Below are 27605 nucleotides of genomic sequence, written 5' to 3'. Positions count from 1 at the left end.
CTGATCCTGAACCCGCCGCTTTATTCTGTTCTTCTGTGAGCAAGAGAACCACCAGCAAGTTGTGGGTAATGCCACTTGATCCTGAACCTGCCGCTTGATTCGGTTCTTGTGTGAGCAAGAGACGCACCAGCCAGTCGTGGGTAATGCCGCGTGATCCTGAACCTGCCGCTTGATTCGGTTCTTGTGTGAGCAAGAGACACACCAGCCAGTCGTGGTTAATGCCGCGTGATCCTGAACCTGCCACTTGATTCGGTTCTTGTGTGAGCAAGAGAAGCACCAGCCAGTTGTGGGCAAAGCCTCCTAATCCTGAACCTGCCGCTTGATTCGGTCCCTGTGGGAGCAAGAGACACACCACTCAGTCGTGGGTAATGCCGCCTTTTCCTGAACCTTCCGCTTGATGCGGTTCCTGTGTGAGCGAGAGACGCACCAGCCAGTCGTGGGTAACGCCGCCTGATCCTGAACGTGCCACTTTATTCGGTTCTTGTGTGAGCAAGAGAACACCAGCCAGTCGTGGGTAATGCCGCCTGATCCTGAACTTGCTGCTGGATTCGGCTCTTGAGAGAGCAAGGGATGCACCAGCCAGTTGTGGATAACGCCTCCTGATCGTGAACCTGCCGCTTGATTCGGTTCCTTGTGAGCAAGAGACGCACCAGCCAGTCATGGGTAATGCCGTTGATCCTGAACCTGCCGGTTGATTCGGTTCATGTGTGAGCATGAGACGCACCAGCCAGTCGTGGGTAATGCCGCCTGATCCTAAACTTGCCGGTTGATTCGGTTCTTGTGTGAGCAAGAGAAGCACCAGCCAGTTGTGGGTAATGCCACTTGATCCTGAACATGCCGCTTGATTCGGTTCTTGTGTGAGCAAGAGAACACCAGCCAGTTGCGAGTAATGCCGCCTGGTCCTGAACATGAAGGATGATTCGGTTCTTTTGTGAGCATGAGACGGACCAGCCAGTCGTGGGTAACGCCACCTGATCCTGAACCTGCCGCTTGATTTGGTTCTTGTGTGAGCAAGAGACGCACCAGAAAGTTGTGGGTAATTCCTCCTGTTCCTGAACCTGCCGCTTGATTCGGTTTCTGTGTGAGAGACACACCAGCAAGTCGTGGGTAATGCCGCCTGATCCTGAATCTGCCGGTTAATTCGGCTCTTGTGTGAGCAAGAGACGCACCAGCCAGTTGTGGGTAATGCCTCCTGATCCTGAACCTGCCGCTTAATTCGGTTCTTGTGTCAGGAAGAGACGCACCAGCCAGTCGTGGGTAATGCGGCCTGATCCTGAACCTGCCGCTTGATTCGGTTCCAGTGTGAGCAAGAGACGCACCAGCCAGTCGTCGGTAATGCTGACTGATTCTGAACCTGCCGCTTGATTCGGTTCTTTTGTGAGCAAGAGACGCACTAGCCAGTCATGGGTAATGTTGCCTGATACTGAAACTGCCGGCTGAATCGGTTCTTGTCTGAGCAAGAGACGTACCAGTCAGTCGTGGGTAATGCCGCCTGATCCTGGACCTGCCGGTTGATTCGGTTCCTGTGTGAGCAAGAGACACGCCACTCAGTTGTGGGTAATGCCACCTGTTCCTGAACCTGCCGGTTGAATCGGTTCTTGTCAAAGCAAGAGACGTACCAGCCAGTCGTGGGTAATGCCGCCTGATCCTGAACCTGCCGGTTAATTCGGCTCTTGTGTGAGCAAGAGACGCACCAGCGAGTCATGGGTAATGCCGCCTGGTCCTGAACCTGCCGGTTGATTCGGTTCTTGTGTAAGCAAGATAAGCACCAGCCAGTTCTGGGTAATGCCACTTGATCCTGAACATGCCGCTTGATTGGGTTCCTTGTGAGCAGGAGACGCACCAGCCAGTCGTGGGCAATGCCGCCTGAACTTGAACCTCCCGGTTGATTCGGATCTTGAGTGAGCAAGAGACGCACCAGCCAGTCGTGGGTAATGCCGCCTAATCGTGAATTTGCCGCTTGATTCGGTTCTTGTGTGAGCAAGACACGCACCAGCCAGTCATGGGTAATCCCACCTGATTTTGAACCTGCCGGTTGATTCAGTTCTTTTGTGAGCAAGAGGCGCACCAGCCAGTTGTGGGTAATGCCGGCTGATGCTGAACCTTCTGGTTGATTCGGTTCCTGTGTGAGCAAGAGACGCTCCAGCCAGTCGTGGGTAATGACGCGTGATCCTGAACCTGCCACTTTATTCGGTTCTTGTGTGAGCAAGAGAACACCAGCCAGTTGTGGGTAATGCCGGCTGATGCTGAACCTGCCGGTTGATTCGGTTCTTGTGTGAGCAAAAGACGCACCAGCCAGTCGTGGGTAAGGCCGCCTGATCCTGCACCTCCAAGTTGATTCGGTTCTTGTGTGAGCAAAAGACGCACCAGCCAGTCCCGGGTAATGCCGCCTTGTCCTAAACATGAAGGTTGATTCGGTTCTTGTGTGAGCAAGAGACGGACCAGCCAGTCGTGGGTAACGCCACCTGATCCTGAACCTGCCGCTTGATTTGGTTCTTGTGTGAGCAAGAGACGCACAAGCCAGTTGTGGGTAATGCCTCCTGATCCTGAACCTGCCGCTTGATTCGGTTTCTGTGTGAGAGACACGCCAGCCAGTCGTGGGTAATGCCACCTGATCCTGAACCTGCCGGTTAATTCGGCTCTTGTGTGAACAAGAGACGCACCAGCCAGTTGTGGGTAATGCCTCCTGATCCTGAACCTGCAGCTTGATTCGGTTCTTGTGTCAGGAAGAGACGCACCAGCCAGTCGTGGGTAATGCCGCCTGATTCTGAACCTGCCGCTTGATTCGGTTCCTGTGTGAACAAGAGACGCACCAGCCAGTCGTGGGTAATGCCGCCTGATGTTGAACCTGCCGCTTGATTCGGTTCCTGTGTGAACAAGAGACGCACCAGCCAGTCGTGGGTAATGCCGCCTGATGTTGAACCTGCCGCTTGATTTGGTTTTTTTGCGAGCAAGAGGCGAACCAGCCAGTCGTGGTAGTGCCGCCTGATCCTGAACCTGCCGATTGATTCGGTTCTTGTGTGAGCAAGAGATGCACCAGCCGGTCGTGAGTAAAGCCGCCTGATCCTGAACCTGCCGCTTGATTTGGTTCTTTTGCGAGCAAGAGGCGAACCAGCCAGTCGTGGGTAGTGCCGCCTGATCCTGAACCTGCCGCTTGATTTGGATCCAGTGTGAGCAAGAGACGCACCAGCCAGTCGTGGGTAATGCCGCCTGATCCTGAACCTGCCGCTTGATTCGGTTCTTGTGTGAGCAAGAGACGCACTAGCCAGTCGTGGGTAATGTTGCCTGATACTGAAACTGCCGGCTGAATCGGTTCTTGTCTGAGCAAGAGACGTACCAGTCAGTCGTGGGTAATGCCGCCTGATCCTGAACCTGCCGCTGGATTTGGTTCTTTTGCGAGCAAGAGGCGAACCAGCCAGTCGTGGGTTGTGCCGCCTGATCCTGAACCTGCCGCTTGATTTGGATCCAGTGTGAGCAAGAGACGCACCAGCCAGTCGTGGGTAATGCCGCCTGATCCTGAACCTGCCGCTTGATTCGGTTCTTGTGTGAGCGAGAGAAGCACCAGCCAGTTGTGGGTAATGCCACTTGATCCTGATCCTGCCGCTTGATTTGCTTCTTGTGTGAGCAAGAGAACACCAGCCAGTCGTGGGTAATTCCGCCTGATCCTGGACCTGCCGGTTGATTCGGTTCCTGTGTGAGCAAGAGACACGCCACTCAGTTGTGGGTAATGCCACCTGTTCCTGAACCTGCCGGTTGAATCCGTTCTTGTCAGAGCAAGAGACGTACCAGCCAGTCGTGGGTAATGCCGCCTGATCCTGAACCTGCCGGTTAATTCGGCTCTTGTGTGAGCAAGAGACGTACCAGCCAGTCGTGGGTAATGCCGCCTGATCCTGAACCTGCCGGTTAAATCGGTTCCTGTGTGAGCAAGAGACGCACCAGCCAGTCGTGGGTAATGCCGCCTAATCATGAATTTGCTGCTTGATTCGGTTCTTGTTGGAGCAAGAGACGCACCAGCCAGTCCTGGGTAATGCCGCCTGATCCTGAAGCTGCCGGTTAAATCGGCTCTTGTGTGAGCAAGAGACGCACCAGCCAGTCATGCGTAATGCCGCCTGATCCTGAACCTGCCGGTTGATTAGGTTCTTATGTGAGCAAGAGAAGCACAAGCCAGTTGTGGGTAATGCCGCTTGATCCTGAACATGCCGCTTGATTCGGTTCTTGTGCGGGCAAGAGACGCACCAGCCAGTCGTGGGTAATGCGCCTCATCCTGAACCTCCCGGTATATTCGGTTCTTGTGTGAGCAAGAGATGCACCAGCCAGTTTTTGGTAATGCCGGCTGATGCTGAACCTGCTGGTTGATTCGGTTCCTGTGTGAGCAAGAGACGCACCAGCCAGTCGTGGGTAATGACGCGTGATTCTGAACCTGCCACTTTATTCGGTTCTTGTGTGAGCAAGAGAACACCAGCCAGTTGTGGGTAATGCCGGCTGATGCTGAACCTGCAAGTTGATTCGGTTCTTGTGTGATCGAAAGACGCACCAGCCAGTCGTGGGTAATGCCGCCTGATCCTGAACCTTCCGGTTGATTCGGTTCTTGTGTGAGCAAGAGACGCACCAGCCAGTCGTGGGTAATGCCGCCTGATCCTGAACCTGCCACTTGATTTGGTTCTTGTGTGAGCAAGAGACGCAGCAGCCAGTCGCGCGTAATGCCGCCTGGTCCTGAACCTGAAGGTTGATTTGGTTCTTGTGTGAGCAAGAGCCGGACCAGCCAGTCGTGGGTAACGCCACCAGATCCTGTACCTGCCGCTTGATTCGGTTCTTGTGTGAGCAAGAGACACACCAACCAGTTGTGGGTAAGGCCTCCTGATCCTGAACCTGCCGCTCTATTCGGTTTCTGTGTGAGAAAGAGACACACCAGCCAGTCGTGGGTAACGCCGCCTGATCCTGAACTTGCCGCTGGATTCGGTTCTTGAGTGAGCAAGAGACGCACCAGTCAGTCGTGGGTAATGCCGTGTGATCCTGAACCTGCCTCTTGATTACGTTCTTGTGTGAGTAAAAGACGCATCAGCCACTCGTGGGTAATTCCGCCTGATCCTGAACCTGACGCTTGATTCGGTTCCTGTGTGAACAAGAGACGCACAAGCCAGTCGTTGGTAATGCCACCTGATCCTGAATCTGCCGCTTGATTTGGTTCTTGTGTGAGCAAGAGACGCAAAAGCCAGTCGTGGGTAACGCCGCCTGATCCTGAACCTGCCACTTTATTCGGTTCTTGTGTGAGCAAGTGACGCACCAAAAAGTCGTGGGTAATGCCGCCTTATCCTGAACCTGCCGCTTGATTGGGTTCTTGTGTGAGCAAGAGACGCACCAGCTAGTCGTGGGTAACGCCGCCTGATCCTTAACCCGCCGCTTTATTCTGTTCTTCTGTGAGCGAGAGAAGCACCAGCAAGTTGTGGGTAATGCCACTTGATCCTGAACCTGCCGCTTGATTCGGTTCTTGTGTGAGCAAGAGACGCACCAGCCAGTTGTGGGTAAAGCCTCCTAATCCTGAACCTGCCGCTTGATTCGGTTCCTGTGGGAGCAAGAGACACACCACTCAGTCGTGGGTAATGCCGCCTGATCCTGAACCTGCCGGCTGAATCGGTTCTTGTAAGGGCAAGAGACGTACCAGCCAGTCGTGGGTAACGCCGCCTAATCCTGAACCTGCCGGTTAATTCGGCTCTTGTGTGAGCAAGAGACGCACCAGCGAGTCATGGGTAATGCCGCCTGGTCCTGAACCTGCCGGTTGATTCGGTTCTTGTGTGAGCAAGAGAAGCACAAGCCAGTTGTGGGTAATGCCACTTGATCCTGAACATGCCGCTTGATTCAGTTCTTGTGTGAGCAAGAGACGCACCAGCCAGTCGTGGGTAATGCCGCCTGATCCTGAACCTCCCGGGTGATTCGGTTCTTGTGTGAGCAAGAGATGCACCAGCCAGTCGTGGGTAATGCCGCCTGATCCCGAACCTGCCGCTTGATTCGGTTCCTGTGTGAGCGAGAGACGCGCCAGCCAGTTGTGGGTAACGCCGCCTGATCCTGAACCTGCCGCTTTATTCGGTTCTTGTGTGAGCAAGAGAAGCACAAGCCAGTTGTAGGTAATGCCACTTGATCCTGACCCTGCCGCTTGATTCGGTTCCTGTGTGAGCAAGAGACGCACCAGCCAGTCGTGGGTAATGCCGCCTTTTCCTGAACCTTCCGCTTGATTCGGTTCCTGTGTGAGCGAGAGACGCACCAGCCAGTCGTGGGTAACGCCGCCTGATCCTGAACTTGCCGCTGGATTCGGCTCTTGAGTGAGCAAGAGATGCACCAGCCAGTTGTGGATAACGCCTCCTGATCGTGAACCTGCCGCTTGATTCGGTTCCTTGTGAGCAAGAGACGCAACTGCCAGTCGTGGATAATGCCGCCTCATCCTGAACCTACCGCTTGATTCGGTTCTTGTGTGAGCAAGAGACGCACCATCCAGTCGTGGGTAGTGCCGCCTGATCCTGAACCTGCCGGTTGAATCGGTTCTTGTCAGGGCAAGAGACGCACCAGCCAGTCGTGGGTAATGCTGACTGATCCTGAACCTGCCGCTTGATTCGGTTCTTTTGTGAGCAAGAGACGCACTAGCCAGTCATGGGTAATGTTGCCTGATACTGAAACTGCCGGCTGAATCGGTTCTTGTCTGAGCAAGAGACGTACCAGTCAGTCGTGGGTAATGCCACCTGATCCTGGACCTGCCGGTTGATTCGGTTCCTGTGTGAGCAAGAGACACGCCACTCAGTTGTGGGTAATGCCACCTGTTCCTGAACCGGCCGGTTGAATCGGTTCTTTTCAGAGCAAGAGACGTACCAGCCAGTCGTGGGTAATGCCGCCTGATCCTGAACCTGCCGGTTATTTCGGCTCTTGTGTGAGCAAGAGACGCACCAGCGAGTCATGGGTAATGCCGCCTGGTCCTGAACCTTTCGGTTGATTCGGTTCTTGTGTGAGCAAGCGACGCGCCATTCAGTCGTGGGTAATGCCGCCTGATCCTAAACGTGCCGGTTGATTCGGTTCTTGTGTGAGCAAGATAAGCACCAGCCAGTTCTGGGTAATGCCACTTGAACCTGAACATGCCGCTTGATTCGGTTCCTTGTGAGCAAGGGACGCACCAGCCAGTCGTGGGCAATGCCGCCTGAACCTGAACCTCCCGGTTGATTTGGATCTTGAGTGAGCAAGAGACGCACCAGCCAGTCGTGGGTAATGCCGCCTAATCATGAATTTGCCGCTTGATTCGGTTCTTGTGTGAGCAAGACACGCACCAGCCAGTCATGGGTAATCCCGCCTGATTTTGAACCTGCCGGTTGATTCAGTTCTTTTGTGAGCAATAGGCGCACTAGCCAGTTGTGGGTAATGCCGGCTGATGCTGGACCTGCTGGTTGATTCGGTTCCTGTGTGAGCAAGAGACGCTCCAGCCAGTCGTGGGTAATGACGCGTGATCCTGAACCTGCCACTTTATTCGGTTCGTGTGTGAGCAAGAGAACACCAGCCAGTTGTGGGTAATGCCGGCTGATGCTGAACCTGCCGGTTGATTCGGTTCTTGTGTGAGCAAAAGACGCACCAGCCAGTCGTGGGTAAGGCCGCCTGATCCTGCACCTCCCGGTTGATTCGGTTCTTGTGTGAGCAAAAGACGCACCAGCCAGTCGCGGGTAATGCCACCTGGTCCTAAACATGAAGGTTGATTCGGTTCTTGTGTCAGCAAGAGACGGACCAGCCAGTCGTGGGTAACGCCACCTGATCCTGAACCTGCCGCTTGATTTGGTTCTCGTGTGAGCAAGAGACGCACCAGCCAGTTGTGGGTAATGCCTCCTGATCCTGAACCTGCCGCTTGATTCGGTTTCTGTGTGAGAGACACACCAGCCAGTCGTGGGTAATGCCGCCTGATCCTGAACCTGCCGGTTAATTCGGCTCTTGTGTGAACAAGAGACGCACCAGCCAGTTGTGGGTAATGCCTCCTGATCCTGAACCTGCAGCTTGATTCGGGTCTTGTGTCAGGAAGAGACGCACCAGCCAGTCGTGGGAAATGCTGACTGATCCTGAACCTGCCGCTTGATTCGGTTCCTGTGTGAACAAGAGACGCACCAGCCAGTCGTGGGTAATGCCGCCTGATCTTGAACCTGCCGCTTGATTTGGTTCTTTTGCGAGCAAGAGGCGAACCAGCCAGTCGTGGGTAGTGCCGCCTGATCCTGAACCTGCCGCTTGATTCGGTTCTTTTGTGAGCAAGAGATGCACCAGCCAGTCGTGAGTAACGCCGCCTGATCCTGAACCTGCCGCTTGATTTGGTTCTTTTGCGAGCAAGAGGCGAACCAGCCAGTCGTGGGTAGTGCCGCCTGATCCTGAACCTGCCGCTTGATTTGGATCCAGTGTGAGCAAGAGACGCACCAGCCAGTCGTGGGTAATGCCGCCTGATCCTGAACCTGCCGCTTGATTCGGTTCTTGTGTGAGCAAGAGACGCACTAGCCAGTCGTGGGTAATGTTGCCTGATACTGAAACTGCCGGCTGAATCGGTTCTTGTCTGAGCAAGAGACGTACCAGTCAGTCGTGGGTAATGCCGCCTGATCCTGAACCTGCCGCTGGATTTGGTTCTTTTGCGAGCAAGAGGCCAACCAGCCAGTCGTGGGTTGAGCCGCCTGATCCTGAACCTGCCGCTTGATTTGGTTCCAGTGTGAGCTAGAGACGCACCAGCCAGAAGTGGATAATCCCGCCTTATCCTAAACCTGCCGGTTGATTCGGTTCTTGTGTGAGCGAGAGAAGCACCAGCCAGTTGTGGGTAATGCCACTTGATCCTGATCCTGCCGCTTGATTTGCTTCTTGTGTGAGCAAGAGAACACCAGCCAGACGTGGGTAATGCCGCCTGATCCTGGACCTGCCGGTTGAATCAGTTCTTGTAAGAGCAAGAGACGTACCAGCCAGTCGTGGGTGATGCCGCCTGATCCTGAACCTGCCGGTTAATTCGGCGCTTTTGTGAGCAAGAGAACACCAGCCAGTTGTGGGTAATGCCGGCTGATGCTGAACCGGCCGGTTGATTCGGTTCTTGTGTGAGCAAAAGACGCACCAGCCAGTCGTGGGTAAGGCCGCCTGATCATGAACCTCCCGGTTGATTCGGCTCTTGTGTGAGCAAGAGACGCACCAGCCAGTCGCGGGTAATGCCGCCTGGTCCTAAACATGAAGGTTGATTCGGTTCTTGTGTGAGCAAGAGACGGACCAGCCAGTCGTGGGTAACGCCACCTGATCCTGAACCTGCCGCTTGATTTGGTTCTTGTGTGAGCAAGAGACGCACCATCCAGTTGTGGGTAATGCCTCCTGATCCTGAACCTGCCGCTTGATTCGGTTTCTGTGTGAGAGACACACCAGCCAGTCGTGGGTAATGCCGCCTGATCCTGAACCTGCCGGTTAATTCGGCTCTTGTGTGAACAAGAGACGCACCAGCCAGTTGTGGGTAATGCCTCCTGATCCTGAACCTGCAGCTTGATTCGGTTCTTGTGTCAGGAAGAGACGCACCAGCCAGTCGTGGGTAATGCTGACTGATCCTGAACCTGCCCTCGAGATTCGGTTCCTGTGTGAACAAGAGACGCACCAGCCAGTCGTGGGTAATGCCGCCTGATCTTGAACCTGCCGCTTGATTTGGTTTTTTTGCGAGCAAGAGGCGAACCAGCCGGTCGTGGGTAGTGCCCCCTGATCCTGAACCTGCCGCTTGATTCGGTTCTTGTGTGAACAAGAGATGCACCAGCCAGTCGTGAGTAATGCCGCCTGATCCTGAACCTGCTGCTTGATTTGGTTCTTTTGAGAGCAAGAGGCGAACCAGCCAGTCGTGGGTAGTGCCGCCTGATCCTGAACCTGCCGCTTGATTTGGATCCAGTGTGAGCAAGAGACGCTCCAGCCAGTCGTGGGTAACGCCGCCTGATCCTGAACCTGCCGCTTGATTCGGTTCTTGTGTGAGCAAGAGACGCACCAGCCAGTTGTGGGTAATGCCTCCTGATCCTGAACCTGCCGCTTGATTCGGTTTCTGTGTGAGAGACACACCAGCCAGTCGTGGGTAATGCCGCCTGATCCTGAACCTGCCGGTTAATTCGGCTCTTGTGTGAACAAGAGACGCACCAGCCAGTTGTGGGTAATGCCTCCTGATCCTGAACCTGCAGCTTGATTCGGGTCTTGTGTCAGGAAGAGACGCACCAGCCAGTCGTGGGTAATGCTGAATGATCCTGAAATGCCGCTTGATTCGGTTCCTGTGTGAACAAGAGACGCACCAGCCACTCGTGGGTAATGCCGCCTGATCTTGAACCTGCCGCTTGATTTGGTTCTTTTGCGAGCAAGAGGCGAACCAGCCAGTCGTGGGTAGTGCCGCCTGATCCTGAACCTGCCGCTTGATTCGGTTCTTTTGTGAGCAAGAGATGCACCAGCCAGTCGTGAGTAATGCCGCCTGATCCTGAACCTGCCGCTTGATTTGGTTCTTTTGCGAGCAAGAGGCGAACCAGCCAGTCGTGGGTAATGCCGCCTGATCTTGAACCTGCCGCTTGATTTGGTTCTTTTGCGAGCAAGAGGCGAACCAGCCAGTCGTGGGTAGTGCCGCCTGATCCTGAACCTGCCGCTTGATTCGGTTCTTTTGTGAGCAAGAGACGTACCAGTCAGTCGTGGGTAATGCCGCCTGATCCTGAACCTGCCGCTGGATTTGGTTCTTTTGCGAGCAAGAGGCCAACCAGCCAGTCGTGGGTTGAGCCGCCTGATCCTGAACCTGCCGCTTGATTTGGTTCCAGTGTGAGCTAGAGACGCACCAGCCAGAAGTGGATAATGCCGCCTTATCCTAAACCTGCCGGTTGATTCGGTTCTTGTGTGAGCGAGAGAAGCACCAGCCAGTTGTGGGTAATGCCACTTGATCCTGATCCTGCCGCTTGATTTGCTTCTTGTGTGAGCAAGAGACGCATCAGCCAACCGTGGGTAATGCCGCCTGATCCTGAACCTGCCGCTTGATTCGGTTCCTGTGTGAGCGAGAGACGCACCAGCAAGTCGTGAATAACGCCGCCTGATCCTCTGCCGCTTTATTCCGTTCTTGTGTGAGCAAGAGAACACCAGCCAGACGTGGGTAATGCCGCCTGATCCTGGACCTGCCGGTTGAATCAGTTCTTGTAAGAGCAAGAGACGTACCAGCCAGTCGTGGGTGATGCCGCCTGATCCTGAACCTGCCGGTTAATTCGGCTCTTTTGTGAGCAAGAGAACACCAGCCAGTTGTGGGTAATGCCGGCTGATGCTGAACCGGCCGGTTGATTCGGTTCTTGTGTGAGCAAAAGACGCACCAGCCAGTCGTGGGTAAGGCCGCCTGATCCTGAACCTCCCGGTTGATTCGGCTCTTGTGTGAGCAAGAGACGCACCAGCCAGACGCGGGTAATGCCGCCTGGTCCTAAACATGAAGGTTGATTCGGTTCTTGTGTGAGCAAGAGACGGACCAGCCAGTCGTGGGTAACGCCACCTGATCCTGAACCTGCCGCTTGATTTGGTTCTTGTGTGAGCAAGAGACGCACCATCCAGTTGTGGGTAATGCCTCCTGATCCTGAACCTGCCGCTTGATTCGGTTTCTGTGTGAGAGACACACCAGCCAGTCGTGGGTAATGCCGCCTGATCCTGAACCTGCCGGTTAATTCGGCTCTTGTGTGAACAAGAGACGCACCAGCCAGTTGTGGGTAATGCCTCCTGATCCTGAACCTGCAGCTTGATTCGGTTCTTGTGTCAGGAAGAGACGCACCAGCCAGTCGTGGGTAATGCTGACTGATCCTGAACCTGCCCTCGAGATTCGGTTCCTGTGTGAACAAGAGACGCACCAGCCAGTCGTGGGTAATGCCGCCTGATCTTGAACCTGCCGCTTGATTTGGTTTTTTTGCGAGCAAGAGGCGAACCAGCCGGTCGTGGGTAGTGCCCCCTGACCCCGAACCTGCCGCTTGATTCGGTTCTTGTGTGAGCAAGAGATGCACCAGCCAGTCGTGAGTAATGCCGCCTGATCCTGAACCTGCCGCTTGATTTGGTTCTTTTGAGAGCAAGAGGCGAACCAGCCAGTCGTGGGTAGTGCCGCCTGATCCTGAACCTACCGCTTGATTTGGATCCAGTGTGAGCAAGAGACGCTCCACCCAGTCGTGGTTAATGCCGCCTGATCCTGAACCTGCCGCTTGATTCGGTTCTTGTGTGAGCAAGAGACGCACTAGCCAGTCGTGGGTAATGTTGCCTGATACTGAAACTGCCGGCTGAATCGGTTCTTGTCTGAGCAAGAGACGTACCAGTCAGTCGTGGGTAATGCCGCCTGATCCTGAACCTGCCGCTGGATTTGGTTCTTTTGCGAGCAAGAGGCGAACCAGCCAGTCGTGGGTTGTGCCGCCTGATCCTGAACCTGCCGCTTGATTTGGTTCCAGTGTGAGCTAGAGACGCACCAGCCAGTCGTGGATAATGCCGCCTTATCCTAAACCTGCTGCTTGATTCGGTTTTTGTGTGAGCAAGAGACGCACCAGCCAGTTGTGGGTAAAGCCTCCTAATCCTGAACCTGCCGCTTGATTCGGTTCCTGTGGGAGCAAGAGACACACCACTCAGTCGTGGGTAATGCCGCCTGATCCTGAACCTGCCGGCTGAATCGGTTCTTGTAAGGGCAAGAGACGTACCAGCCAGTCGTGGGTAACGCCGCCTAATCCTGAACCTGCCGGTTAATTCGGCTCTTGTCTGAGCAAGAGACACACCAGCCACCCTTGGGTAATGCCGCCTCATCCTGAACTTGCCGCTTGATTCGGTTCTTGTGTGAGCAAGAGAAGCACCAGCCAGTTGTGGGTAATGCCACTTGATCCTGAACATGCCGCTTGATTCAGTTCTTGTGTGAGCAAGAGACGCACCAGCCAGTCGTGGGTAATGCCGCCTGATCCTGAACCTCCCGGGTGATTCTGTTCTTGTGTGAGCAAGAGACGCACCAGCCAGTCGTGGGAAATGCCGCCTGATCCCGAACCTGCCGCTTGATTCGGTTCCTGTGTGAGCGAGAGACGCGCCAGCCAGTTGTGGGTAACGCCGCCTGATCCTGAACCTGCCGCTTTATTCGGTTCTTGTGTGAGCAAGAGAAGCACAAGCCAGTTGTAGGTAATGCCACTTGATCCTGAACCTGCCGCTTGATTCGGTTCCTGTGTGAGCAAGAGACGCACCAGCCAGTCGTGGGTAATGCCGCCTTTTCCTGAACCTTCCGCCTGATTCGGTTCCTGTGTGAGCGAGAGACGCACGATCCAGTCGTGGGTAACGCCGCCTGATCCTGAACGTGCCGCTTTATTCGGTTCTTGTGTGAGCAAGAGAACACCAGCCAGTCGTGGGTAATGCCGCCTGATCCTGAACTTGCCGCTGGATTCGGCTCTTGAGTGAGCAAGAGATGCACCAGCCAGTTGTGGATAACGCCTCCTGATCGTGAACCTGCCGCTTGATTCGGTTCCTTGTGAGCAAGAGACGCACCTGCCAGTCGTGGATAATGCCGCCTCATCCTGAACCTACCGCTTGATTCGGTTCTTGTGTGAGCAAGAGACGCACCATCCAGTCGTGGGTAGTGCCGCCTGATCCTGAACCTGCCGGTTGAATCGGTTCTTGTCAGGGCAAGAGACGTACCAGCGAGTCGTGGGTAATGCCGCCTAATCCTGAACCTGCCGGTTAATTTTGCTCCTGTCTGAGCAAGAGACGCACCAGCCAGTCATGGGTAATGCCGTTGACCCTGAACCTGCCGGTTGATTCGGTTCATGTGTGAGCATGAGACGCACCAGCCAGTCGTGGGTAATGCCGCCTGATCTTAAACTTGCCGGTGTATTCGGTTCTTGTGTGAGCAAGAGAAGCACCAGCCAGTTGTGGGTAATGCCACTTGATCCTCAATATGCCGCTTGATTCGGTTCGTGTGTGAGCAAAAGACGCACCAGCCAGTCGTGGTAATGCCGCCTGATCCTGAACCTCCCAATTGATTCGGATCTTGAGTGAGCAAGAGACGCACCAGCAAGTCGTTGGTAATGCCGCCCAATCATGAATTTGCCGCTTGATTCGGTTCTTGTGTGAGCAAGACACGCACCAGCCAGTTGTGGGTATTGCCGGCTGATGCTGAACCTGCTGGTTGAGTCGGTTCCCGTGTGAGCAAGAGACGCACCAGCCAGTCGTGGGTAATGACGCGTGATCCTGAACCTGCCACTTTATTCGGTTCTTGTGTGAGCAAGAGAACACCAGCCAGTTGTGGGTAATGCCGGCTGCTGCTGAACCTGCCGGTTGATTCGGTTCTTGTGTGAGCAAAAGACGCACCAGCCAGTCGTGGGTAAGGCCGCCTGATCCTGAACCTCCCGGTTGATTTGGTTCTTGTGTGAGCAAGAGACGCACCAGCCAGTCGCGGGTAATGCCGCCTGGTCCTGAACATGAAGGATGATTCGGTTCTTGTCTGAGCAAGAGACGGAGCAGCCAGTCGTGGGTAACGCCACCTGATCCTGAACCTGCCGCTTGATTTGGTTCTTGTGTGAGCAAGAGACGCACCAGAAAGTTGTGGGTAATTCCTCGTGTTCCTGAACCTGCCGCTTGATTCGGTTTCTGTGTGAGAGACACACCAGCAAGTCGTGGGTAATGCCGCCTGATCCTGAACCTGCCGGTTAATGCGGCTCTTGTGTGAGCAAGAGACGCACCAGCCAGTTGTGGCTAATGCCTCCTGATCCTGAAGCTGCCGCTTGATTCGGTTCTTGTGTCAGGAAGAGACGCACCAGCCAGTCGTGGGTAATGCTGCCTGACCCTGAACCTGCCGCTTGATTCTTTTCCAGTGTGAGCAAGAGACGCACCAGCCAGTCGTGGGTAATGCTGACTGATCCTGAACCTGCCGCTTGATTCGGTTCTTTTGTGAGCAAGAGACGCACTAGCCAGTCATGGGTAATGTTGCCTGATACTGAAACTGCCGGCTGAATCGGTTCTTGTCTGAGCAAGAGACGTACCAGTCAGTCGTGGGTAATGCCGCCTGATCCTGGACCTGCCGGTTGATTCGGTTCCTGTGTGAGCAAGAGACACGCCACTCAGTTGTATGTAATGCACCTGTTCCTGAACCGGCCGGTTGAATCGGTTCTTGTCAGAGCAAGAGACGTACCAGCCAGTCGTGGGTAATGCCGCCTGATCCTGAACCTGCCGGTTAATTCGGCTCTTGTGTGAGCAAGAGACGCACCAGCGAGTCATGGGTAATGCCGCCTGGTCGTGAACCTGCCGGTTGATTCGGTTCTTGTGTGAGCAAGAGACGCGCCATTCAGTCGTGGGTAATGCCGCCTGATCCTAAACCTGCCGGTTGATTCGGTTCTTGTGAGCAAGAGACGCACCAGCCAGTCGTGGGCAATGCCGCCTGAACCTGAACCTCCCGGTTGATTTGGATCTTGAGTGAGCAAGAGACGCACCAGCCAGTCGTGGGTAATGCCGCCAAATCATGAATTGGCCGCTTGATTCGGTTCTTGTGTGAGCAAGACACGCACCAGCCAGTCATGGGTAATCCCGCCTGATTTTGAACCTGCCGGTTGATTCAGTTCTTTTGTGAGCAAGAGGCGCACCAGCCAGTTGTGGGTAATGCCGGCTGATGCTGAACCTGCTGGTTGATTCGGTTCCTGTGTGAGCAAGAGACGCTCCAGCCAGTCGTGGGTAATGACGCGTGATCCTGAACCTGCCACTTTATTCGGTTCGTGTGTGAGCAAGAGAACACCAGCCAGTTGTGGGTAATGCCGGCTGATGCTGAACCTGCCGGTTGATTCGGTTCTTGTGTGAGCAAAAGACGCACCAGCCAGTCGTGGGTAAGGCCGCCTGATCCTGCACCTCCCGGTTGATTCGGTTCTTGTGTGAGCAAAAGACGCACCAGCCAGTCGCGGGTAATGCCACCTGGTCCTAAACATGAAGGTTGATTCGGTTCTTGTGTCAGCAAGAGACGGACCAGCCAGTCGTGGGTAACGCCACCTGATCCTGAACCTGCCGCTTGATTTGGTTCTCGTGTGAGCAAGAGACGCACCAGCCAGTTGTGGGTAATGCCTCCTGATCCTGAACCTGCCGCTTGATTCGGTTTCTGTGTGAGAGACACACCAGCCAGTCGTGGGTAATGCCGCCTGATCCTGAACCTGCCGGTTAATTCGGCTCTTGTGTGAACAAGAGACGCACCAGCCAGTTGTGGGTAATGCCTCCTGATCCTGAACCTGCAGCTTGATTCGGGTCTTGTGTCAGGAAGAGACGCCCCAGCCAGTCGTGGGTAATGCTGACTGATCCTGAACCTGCCGCTTGATTCGGTTCCTGTGTGAACAAGAGACGCACCAGCCAGTCGTGGGTAATGCCGCCTGATCTTGAACCTGCCGCTTGATTTGGTTCTTTTGCGAGCAAGAGGCGAACCAGCCAGTCGTGGGTAGTGCTGCCTGATCCTGAACCTGCCGCTTGATTCGGTTCTTTTGTGAGCAAGAGATGCACCAGCCAGTCGTGAGTAATGCCGCCTGATCCTGAACCTACCGCTTGATTTGGTTCTTTTGCGAGCAAGAGGCGAACCAGCCCGTCGTGGGTAGTGCCGCCTGATCCTGAACCTGCCGCTGGATTTGGTTCTTTTGCGAGCAAGAGGCCAACCAGCCAGTCGTGGGTTGAGCCGCCTGATCCTGAACCTGCCGCTTGATTTGGTTCCAGTGTGAGCTAGAGACGCACCAGCCAGAAGTGGATAATCCCGCCTTATCCTAAACCTGCCGGTTGATTCGGTTCTTGTGTGAGCGAGAGAAGCACCAGCCAGTTGTGGGTAATGCCACTTGATCCTGATCCTGCCGCTTGATTTGCTTCTTGTGTGAGCAAGAGACGCATCAGCCAACCGTGGGTAATGCCGCCTGATCCTGAACCTGCCGCTTGATTCGGTTCCTGTGTGAGCGAGAGACGCACCAGCAAGTCGTGAATAACGCCGCCTGATCCTCTGCCGTTTTATTTCGTTCTTGTGTGAGCAAGAGAACACCAGCCAGACGTGGGTAATGCCGCCTGATCCTGGACCTGCCGGTTGAATCACTTCTTGTAAGAGCAAGAGACGTACCAGCCAGTCGTGGGTGATGCCGCCTGATCCTGAACCTGCCGGTTAATTCGGCTCTTTTGTGAGCAAGAGAACACCAGCCAGTTGTGGGTAATGCCGGCTGATGCTGAACCGGCCGGTTGATTCGGTTCTTGTGTGAGCAAAAGACGCACCAGCCAGTCGTGGGTAAGGCCGCCTGATCATGAACCTCCCGGTTGATTCGGCTCTTGTGTGAGCAAGAGACGCACCAGCCAGTCGCGGGTAATGCCGCCTGGTCCTAAACATGAAGGTTGATTCGGTTCTTGTGTGAGCAAGAGACGGACCAGCCAGTCGTGGGTAACGCCACCTGATCCTGAACCTGCCGCTTGATTTGGTTCTTGTGTGAGCAAGAGACACACCATCCAGTTGTGGGTAATGCCTCCTGATCCTGAACCTGCCGCTTGATTCGGTTTCTGTGTGAGAGACACACCAGCCAGTCGTGGGTAATGCCGCCTGATCCTGAACCTGCCGGTTAATTCGGCTCTTGTGTGAACAAGAGACGCACCAGCCAGTTGTGGGTAATGCCTCCTGATCCTGAACCTGCAGCTTGATTCGGTTCTTGTGTCAGGAAGAGACGCACCAGCCAGTCGTGGGTAATGCTGACTGATCCTGAACCTGCCCTCGAGATTCGGTTCCTGTGTGAACAAGAGACGCACCAGCCAGTCGTGGGTAATGCCGCCTGATCTTGAACCTGCCGCTTGATTTGGTTTTTTTGCGAGCAAGAGGCGAACCAGCCGGTCGTGGGTAGTGCCCCCTGATCCTGAACCTGCCGCTTGATTCGGTTCTTGTGTGAACAAGAGATGCACCAGCCAGTCGTGAGTAATGCCGCCTGATCCTGAACCTGCTGCTTGATTTGGTTCTTTTGAGAGCAAGAGGCGAACCAGCCAGTCGTGGGTAGTGCCGCCTGATCCTGAACCTGCCGCTTGATTTGGATCCAGTGTGAGCAAGAGACGCTCCAGCCAGTCGTGGGTAACGCCGCCTGATCCTGAACCTGCCGCTTGATTCGGTTCTTGTGTGAGCAAGAGACGCACCAGCCAGTTGTGGGTGATGCCTCCTGATCCTGAACCTGCCGCTTGATTCGGTTTCTGTGTGAGAGACACACCAGCCAGTCGTGGGTAATGCCGCCTGATCCTGAACCTGCCGGTTAATTCGGCTCTTGTGTGAACAAGAGACGCACCAGCCAGTTGTGGGTAATGCCTCCTGATCCTGAACCTGCAGCTTGATTCGGGTCTTGTGTCAGGAAGAGACGCACCAGCCAGTCGTGGGTAATGCTGAATGATCCTGAAATGCCGCTTGATTCGGTTCCTGTGTGAACAAGAGACGCACCAGCCACTCGTGGGTAATGCCGCCTGATCTTGAACCTGCCGCTTGATTTGGTTCTTTTGCGAGCAAGAGGCGAACCAGCCAGTCGTGGGTAGTGCCGCCTGATCCTGAACCTGCCGCTTGATTCGGTTCTTTTGTGAGCAAGAGATGCACCAGCCAGTCGTGAGTAATGCCGCCTGATCCTGAACCTGCCGCTTGATTTGGTTCTTTTGCGAGCAAGAGGCGAACCAGCCAGTCGTGGGTAATGCCGCCTGATCTTGAACCTGCCGCTTGATTTGGTTCTTTTGCGAGCAAGAGGCGAACCAGCCAGTCGTGGGTAGTGCCGCCTGATCCTGAACCTGCCGCTTGATTCGGTTCTTTTGTGAGCAAGAGACGTACCAGTCAGTCGTGGGTAATGCCGCCTGATCCTGAACCTGCCGCTGGATTTGGTTCTTTTGCGAGCAAGAGGCCAACCAGCCAGTCGTGGGTTGAGCCGCCTGATCCTGAACCTGCCGCTTGATTTGGTTCCAGTGTGAGCTAGAGACGCACCAGCCAGAAGTGGATAATGCCGCCTTATCCTAAACCTGCCGGTTGATTCGGTTCTTGTGTGAGCGAGAGAAGCACCAGCCAGTTGTGGGTAATGCCACTTGATCCTGATCCTGCCGCTTGATTTGCTTCTTGTGTGAGCAAGAGACGCATCAGCCAACCGTGGGTAATGCCGCCTGATCCTGAACCTGCCGCTTGATTCGGTTCCTGTGTGAGCGAGAGACGCACCAGCAAGTCGTGAATAACGCCGCCTGATCCTCTGCCGCTTTATTCCGTTCTTGTGTGAGCAAGAGAACACCAGCCAGACGTGGGTAATGCCGCCTGATCCTGGACCTGCCGGTGGAATCAGTTCTTGTAAGAGCAAGAGACGTACCAGCCAGTCGTGGGTGATGCCGCCTGATCCTGAACCTGCCGGTTAATTCGGCTCTTTTGTGAGCAAGAGAACACCAGCCAGTTGTGGGTAATGCCGGCTGATGCTGAACCGGCCGGTTGATTCGGTTCTTGTGTGAGCAAAAGACGCACCAGCCAGTCGTGGGTAAGGCCGCCTGATCCTGAACCTCCCGGTTGATTCGGCTCTTGTGTGAGCAAGAGACGCACCAGCCAGACGCGGGTAATGCCGCCTGGTCCTAAACATGAAGGTTGATTCGGTTCTTGTGTGAGCAAGAGACGGACCAGCCAGTCGTGGGTAACGCCACCTGATCCTGAACCTGCCGCTTGATTTGGTTCTTGTGTGAGCAAGAGACGCACCATCCAGTTGTGGGTAATGCCTCCTGATCCTGAACCTGCCGCTTGATTCGGTTTCTGTGTGAGAGACACACCAGCCAGTCGTGGGTAATGCCGCCTGATCCTGAACCTGCCGGTTAATTCGGCTCTTGTGTGAACAAGAGACGCACCAGCCAGTTGTGGGTAATGCCTCCTGATCCTGAACCTGCAGCTTGATTCGGTTCTTGTGTCAGGAAGAGACGCACCAGCCAGTCGTGGGTAATGCTGACTGATCCTGAACCTGCCCTCGAGATTCGGTTCCTGTGTGAACAAGAGACGCACCAGCCAGTCGTGGGTAATGCCGCCTGATCTTGAACCTGCCGCTTGATTTGGTTTTTTGCGAGCAAGAGGCGAACCAGCCGGTCGTGGGTAGTGCCCCCTGACCCCGAACCTGCCGCTTGATTCGGTTCTTGTGTGAGCAAGAGATGCACCAGCCAGTCGTGAGTAATGCCGCCTGATCCTGAACCTGCCGCTTGATTTGGTTCTTTTGAGAGCAAGAGGCGAACCAGCCAGTCGTGGGTAGTGCCGCCTGATCCTGAACCTACCGCTTGATTTGGATCCAGTGTGAGCAAGAGACGCTCCAGCCAGTCGTGGTTAATGCCGCCTGATCCTGAACCTGCCGCTTGATTCGGTTCTTGTGTGAGCAAGAGACGCACTAGCCAGTCGTGGGTAATGTTGCCTGATACTGAAACTGCCGGCTGAATCGGTTCTTGTCTGAGCAAGAGACGTACCAGTCAGTCGTGGGTAATGCCGCCTGATCCTGAACCTGCCGCTGGATTTGGTTCTTTTGCGAGCAAGAGGCGAACCAGCCAGTCGTGGGTTGTGCCGCCTGATCCTGAACCTGCCGCTTGATTTGGTTCCAGTGTGAGCTAGAGACGCACCAGCCAGTCGTGGATAATGCCGCCTTATCCTAAACCTGCTGCTTGATTCGGTTTTTGTGTGAGCAAGAGAAGCACCAGCCAGTTGTGGGTAATGCCACTTGATCCTGAACATGCCGCTTGATTCAGTTCTTGTGTGAGCAAGAGACGCACCAGCCAGTCGTGGGTAAGGCCGCCTGATCCTGAACCTCCCGGTTGATTTGGTTCTTGTGTGAGCAAGAGACGCACCAGCCAGTCGCGGGTAATGCCGCCTGATCCTGAACCTGCCGCTTGATTCGGTTTCTGTGTGAGAGACACACCAGCCAGTCGTGGGTAATGCCGCCTGATCCTGAACCTGCCGGTTAATTCGGCTCTTGTGTGAACAAGAGACGCACCAGCCAGTTGTGGGTAATGCCTCCTGATCCTGAACCTGCAGCTTGATTCGGGTCTTGTGTCAAAAAGAGACGCACCAGCCTGTCGTGGGTAATGCTGCCTGATCGTGAACCTGCCGCTTGATTCGGCTCTTGAGTGAGCAAGAGACGCACCAGCCGGTCCTTGGTAATGCCGCCTTATTGTGAACCTGCCGCTTGATTCGGCTCTTGAGTGAGCAAGAGACGCACCAGCCGGTCCTGGGTAATGCCGCCTGATCCTGAACCTGCCGCTTGATTCGGTTCCTGTGGGAGCAAGAGACACACCACTCAGTCGTGGGTAATGCCGCCTGATCCTGAACCTGCCGGCTGAATCGGTTCTTGTAAGGGCAAGAGACGTACCAGCCAGTCGTGGGTAACGCCGCCTAATCCTGAACCTGCCGGTTAATTCGGCTCTTGTCTGAGCAAGAGACACACCAGCCACCCTTGGGTAATGCCGCCTCATCCTGAACTTGCCGCTTGATTCGGTTCTTGTGTGAGCAAGAGAAGCACCAGCCAGTTGTGGGTAATGCCACTTGATCCTGAACATGCCGCTTGATTCAGTTCTTGTGTGAGCAAGAGACGCACCAGCCAGTCGTGGGTAATGCCGCCTGATCCTGAACCTCCCGGGTGATTCTGTTCTTGTGTGAGCAAGAGACGCACCAGCCAGTCGTGGGAAATGCCGCCTGATCCCGAACCTGCCGCTTGATTCGGTTCCTGTGTGAGCGAGAGACGCGCCAGCCAGTTGTGGGTAACGCCGCCTGATCCTGAACCTGCCGCTTTATTCGGTTCTTGTGTGAGCAAGAGAAGCACAAGCCAGTTGTAGGTAATGCCACTTGATCCTGAACCTGCCGCTTGATTCGGTTCCTGTGTGAGCAAGAGACGCACCAGCCAGTCGTGGGTAATGCCGCCTTTTCCTGAACCTTCCGCCTGATTCGGTTCCTGTGTGAGCGAGAGACGCACGAGCCAGTCGTGGGTAACGCCGCCTGATCCTGAACGTGCCGCTTTATTCGGTTCTTGTGTGAGCAAGAGAACACCAGCCAGTCGTGGGTAATGCCGCCTGATCCTGAACTTGCCGCTGGATTCGGCTCTTGAGTGAGCAAGAGATGCACCAGCCAGTTGTGGATAACGCCTCCTGATCGTGAACCTGCCGCTTGATTCGGTTCCTTGTGAGCAAGAGACGCACCTGCCAGTCGTGGATAATGCCGCCTCATCCTGAACCTACCGCTTGATTCGGTTCTTGTGTGAGCAAGAGACGCACCATCCAGTCGTGGGTAGTGCCGCCTGATCCTGAACCTGCCGGTTGAATCGGTTCTTGTCAGGGCAAGAGACGTACCAGCGAGTCGTGGGTAATGCCGCCTAATCCTGAACCTGCCGGTTAATTTTGCTCCTGTCTGAGCAAGAGACGCACCAGCCAGTCATGGGTAATGCCGTTGACCCTGAACCTGCCGGTTGATTCGGTTCATGTGTGAGCATGACACGCACCAGCCAGTGGTGGGTAATGCCGCCTGATCTTAAACTTGCCGGTGTATTCGGTTCTTGTCTGAGCAAGAGAAGCACCAGCCAGTTGTGGGTAATGCCACTTGATCCTCAATATGCCGCTTGATTCGGTTCGTGTGTGAGCAAAAGACGCACCAGCCAGTCGTGGTAATGCCGCCTGATCCTGAACCTCCCAATTGATTCGGATCTTGAGTGAGCAAGAGACGCACCAGCAAGTCGTTGGTAATGCCGCCCAATCATGAATTTGCCGCTTGATTCGGTTCTTGTGTGAGCAAGACACGCACCAGCCAGTTGTGGGTATTGCCGGCTGATGCTGAACCTGCTGGTTGAGTCGGTTCCTGTGTGAGCAAGAGACGCACCAGCCAGTCGTGGGTAATGACGCGTGATCCTGAACCTGCCACTTTATTCGGTTCTTGTGTGAGCAAGAGAACACCAGCCAGTTGTGGGTAATGCCGGCTGCTGCTGAACCTGCCGGTTGATTCGGTTCTTGTGTGAGCAAAAGACGCACCAGCCAGTCGTGGGTAAGGCCGCCTGATCCTGAACCTCCCGGTTGATTTGGTTCTTGTGTGAGCAAGAGACGCACCAGCCAGTCGCGGGTAATGCCGCCTGGTCCTGAACATGAAGGATGATTCGGTTCTTGTCTGAGCAAGAGACGGAGCAGCCAGTCGTGGGTAACGCCACCTGATCCTGAACCTGCCGCTTGATTTGGTTCTTGTGTGAGCAAGAGACGCACCAGAAAGTTGTGGGTAATTCCTCGTGTTTCTGAACCTGCCGCTTGATTCGGTTTCTGTGTGAGAGACACACCAGCAAGTCGTGGGTAATGCCGCCTGATCCTGAACCTGCCGGTTAATGCGGCTCTTGTGTGAGCAAGAGACGCACCAGCCAGTTGTGGCTAATGCCTCCTGATCCTGAAGCTGCCGCTTGATTCGGTTCTTGTGTCAGGAAGAGACGCACCAGCCAGTCGTGGGTAATGCTGCCTGACCCTGAACCTGCCGCTTGATTCTTTTCCAGTGTGAGCAAGAGACGCACCAGCCAGTCGTGGGTAATGCTGACTGATCCTGAACCTGCCGCTTGATTCGGTTCTTTTGTGAGCAAGAGACGCACTAGCCAGTCATGGGTAATGTTGCCTGATACTGAAACTGCCGGCTGAATCGGTTCTTGTCTGAGCAAGAGACGTACCAGTCAGTCGTGGGTAATGCCGCCTGATCCTGAACCTGCCGGTTAATTCGGCTCTTGTGTGAGCAAGAGACGCACCAGCGAGTCATGGGTAATGCCGCCTGGTCGTGAACCTGCCGGTTGATTCGGTTCTTGTGTGAGCAAGAGACGCGCCATTCAGTCGTGGGTAATGCCGCCTGATCCTAAACCTGCCGGTTGATTCGGTTCTTGTGAGCAAGAGACGCACCAGCCAGTCGTGGGCAATGCCGCCTGAACCTGAACCTCCCGGTTGATTTGGATCTTGAGTGAGCAAGAGACGCACCAGCCAGTCGTGGGTAATGCCGCCAAATCATGAATTGGCCGCTTGATTCGGTTCTTGTGTGAGCAAGACACGCACCAGCCAGTCATGGGTAATCCCGCCTGATTTTGAACCTGCCGGTTGATTCCGTTCTTTTGTGAGCAAGAGGCGCACCAGCCAGTTGTGGGTAATGCCGGCTGATGCTGAACCTGCTGGTTGATTCGGTTCCTGTGTGAGCAAGAGACGCTCCAGCCAGTCGTGGGTAATGACGCGTGATCCTGAACCTGCCACTTTATTCGGTTCGTGTGTGAGCTAGAGAACACCAGCCAGTTGTGGGTAATACCGGCTGATGCTGAACCTGCCGGTTGATTCGGTTCTTGTGTGAGCAAAAGACGCACCAGCCAGTCGTGGGTAAGGCCGCCTGATCCTGCACCTCCCGGTTGATTCGGTTCTTGTGTGAGCAAAAGACGCACCAGCCAGTCGCGGGTAATGCCACCTGGTCCTAAACATGAAGGTTGATTCGGTTCTTGTGTGAGCAAGAGACGGACCAGCCAGTCGTGGGTAACGCCACCTGATCCTGAACCTGCCGCTTGATTTGGTTCTTGTGTGAGCAAGAGACGCACCAGCCAGTTGTGGGTAATGCCTCCTGATCCTGAACCTGCCGCTTGATTCGGTTTCTGTGTGAGAGACACACCAGCCAGTCGTGGGTAATGCCGCCTGATCCTGAACCTGCCGGTTAATTCGGCTCTTGTGTGAACAAGAGACGCACCAGCCAGTTGTGGGTAATGCCTCCTGATCCTGAACCTGCAGCTTGATTCGGGTCTTGTGTCAAAAAGAGACGCACCAGCCTGTCGTGGGTAATGCCGCCTGATTCTGAACCTGCCGCTTGATTCGGTTCCTGTGTGAGCAAGAGGCGAACCAGCCAGTCGTGGGTAGTGCCGCCTGATCCTGAACCTGCCGCTTGATTCGGTTCTTTTGTGAGCAAGAGATGCACCAGCCAGTCGTGAGTAATGCCCTTTGATCCTGAACCTGCCGCTTGATTTGGTTCTTTTGCGAGCAAGAGGCGAACCAGCCAGTCGTGGGTAGTGCCGCCTGATCCTGAACCTGCCGCTTGATTTGGATCCAGTGTGAGCAAGAGACGCACCAGCCAGTCGTGGGTAATGCCGCCTGATCCTGAACCTGCCGCTTGATTCGGTTCTTGTGTGAGCAAGAGACGCACTAGCCAGTCGTGGGTAATGTTGCCTGATACTGAAACTGCCGGCTGAATCGGTTCTTGTCTGAGCAAGAGACGTACCAGTCAGTCGTGGGTAATGCCGCCTGATCCTGAACCTGCCGCTTGATTCGGTTCCTGTGTGAGCGAGAGACGCACCAGCAAGTCGTGAATAACGCCGCCTGATCCTCTGCCGCTTTATTCCGTTCTTGTGTGAGCAAGAGAACACCAGCCAGTCATGGGTAATGCCGCCTGATCCTGGACCTGCCGGTTGATTCGGTTCCTGTGTGAGCAAGAGACACGCCACTCAGTTGTGGGTAATGCCACCTGTTCCTGAACCTGCGGGTTGAATCGGTTCTTGTCAGAGCAAGAGACGTACCAGCCAGTCGTGGGTAATGCCGCCTGATCCTGAACCTGCCGGTTAATTCGGCTCTTTTGTGAGCAAGAGACGTACCAGCCAGTCGTCGGTAATGCCGCCTGATCCTGAACCTGGCGCTTGATTCGGTTCTTGAGTGAGCAAGCGACGCACCAGCTAGTCGTGGATATTGCTGCCTGATCTCGAACCTGCCGCTTCATTCGGTTCTTGAGTGAGCAAGAGACGCACCAGCCAGTCGTGGGTAATGCCGCCTGATCCTGAATTTGCCGCTTGATTCGGTTCTTGATTGAGCAAGATACTCACCACTCAGTCGTGGATAATGCCGCCTGATCCTGAACCTGCCGCTGGATTCGGTTCTTGAGTGAGCAGGAGACGCACCATCCAGTCGTAAGTAATGCCACCTGATCCTGAACCTGCCGCTTGCTTCGGTTCTTGTGTGAGCAAGAGAAGCACCAGCGACTAGTGGGTAATGCCGCTTGGTCCTGAACCTGCTGCTTGATTCGGTTCTTGTGTGAGCAAGAGACGCACCAGCCAGTTGTGGGTAATGCCGCCTGATCCTGAACCTCCCGGTTGATTCGGTTCTTGTTTGAGCAAGAGACGCACTAGACAGTCGTGGGAAATGCCGCATGATCCTAAACTTGCCGGTTGATTCGGTTCTTGTGTGAGCAAGAGAAGCAGCAGCCAGTTGTGGGTAATGCCACTTGATCCTAAACCTGCCGCTTGATTCGGTTCTTGTGTGAGCAAGAGACGCACCAGCCAGTAGTGGGTAATGCCGCCTGATCCTGAACCTCCCGGTTGATTCGGTTCTTGTGTGAGCAAGAGACGCGCCAGCCAGTCGTGGGTAATACCGCCTAATCATGAATTTGCCGCTTGACTCAGTTCTTGTGTGAGCAAGACATGCGCCAGCCAGTCGGGGGTAATGCCGCCTGATTTTGAACCTGACGGTTTATTCAGTTCTTTTTTGACCAAGAGAGGCACCAGCCGGTTGTGGGTAAATCCGGCTAATGCTGAACCTGCTGGTTGATTCGGTCCTTGTGTGAGCAAGAGACGCACCAGCCAGTCGTGGGTAATGACGCGTGATCCTGAACCTGCCACTTTATTCGGTTCTTGTGTGTGCAAGAGAACACCACCCAGTTGTGGGTAATGCAGACTGATGCTGAACCTGCAGGTTGATTCGGTTCTTGTGTGAGCGAAAGACGCACCAGCCAGTCGTGGGTAATGCCGCCTGATATTAAACCTGCCGCTTGATTTGGTTCTTTTGCGAGCAAGAGGCGAACCAGCCAGTCGTGGGTAGTGCCGCCTGATCCTGAACCTGCCGCTTGATTTGGTTCCTGTGTGAGCATGAGACACACCAGCCAGTCGTGGGTAATGTTGCGTGATCCTGAACTTACCGTTTGATTCGGTTCTTGTGTGAGCAAGAGATGCACCAGCCAGTCGTGAGTAATGCCGCCTGATCCTGAACCTGCCGCTGGATTTGGTTCTTTTGCGAACAAGAGGCGAACCAGCCCACCGTGGGTAATGCCGCCTGATCCTGAACCTGCCGCTTGATTCGGTTCCTGTGTGAGCGAGAGACGCACCAGCAAGTTGTGGGTAACGCCGCCTGATCCTGAAACTGCCGCTTTATTCGGTTCTTGTGTGAGCAAGAAAACACCAGCCAGTCGTGGGTAATGCCGCCTGATCCTGGACCTGCCGGTTGATTCGGTTCCTGTGTGAGCAAGAGACACGCCACTCAGTTGTGGGTAATGCCACCTGTTCCTGAACCTGCCGGTTGAATCGGTTCTTGTCAGAGCAAGAGGCGTACCAGCCAGTCGTGGGTAATGCCGCCTGATCCTGAACCTGCCGGTTAATTCGGCTCTTGTGTGAGCAAGAGACGCACCAGCGAGTCATGGGTAATGCCGCCTGGTTCTGAACCTGCCGGTTGATTCGGTTCTTGTGTGAGCAAGAGACGCGCCATTCAGTCGTGGGTAATGCCACTTGATCCTGAACATGCAAGTTGATTCGGTTCTTGTGTGATCGAAAGACGCACCAGCCAGTCGTGGGTAACGCCGCCTGATCCTGAACCTTCCGGTTGATTCGGTTCTTGTTTGAGCA

The sequence above is a fragment of the Ixodes scapularis genome, unplaced genomic scaffold (assembly GCF_016920785.2).
Source record: "Ixodes scapularis isolate PalLabHiFi unplaced genomic scaffold, ASM1692078v2 PGA_scaffold12__126_contigs__length_90152505, whole genome shotgun sequence".
NCBI lineage: Eukaryota > Metazoa > Arthropoda > Arachnida > Ixodida > Ixodidae > Ixodes > Ixodes scapularis.
The sequence above is the reverse complement of the archived record's forward strand: the minus strand, read 5'-3'. Positions refer to the sequence as shown.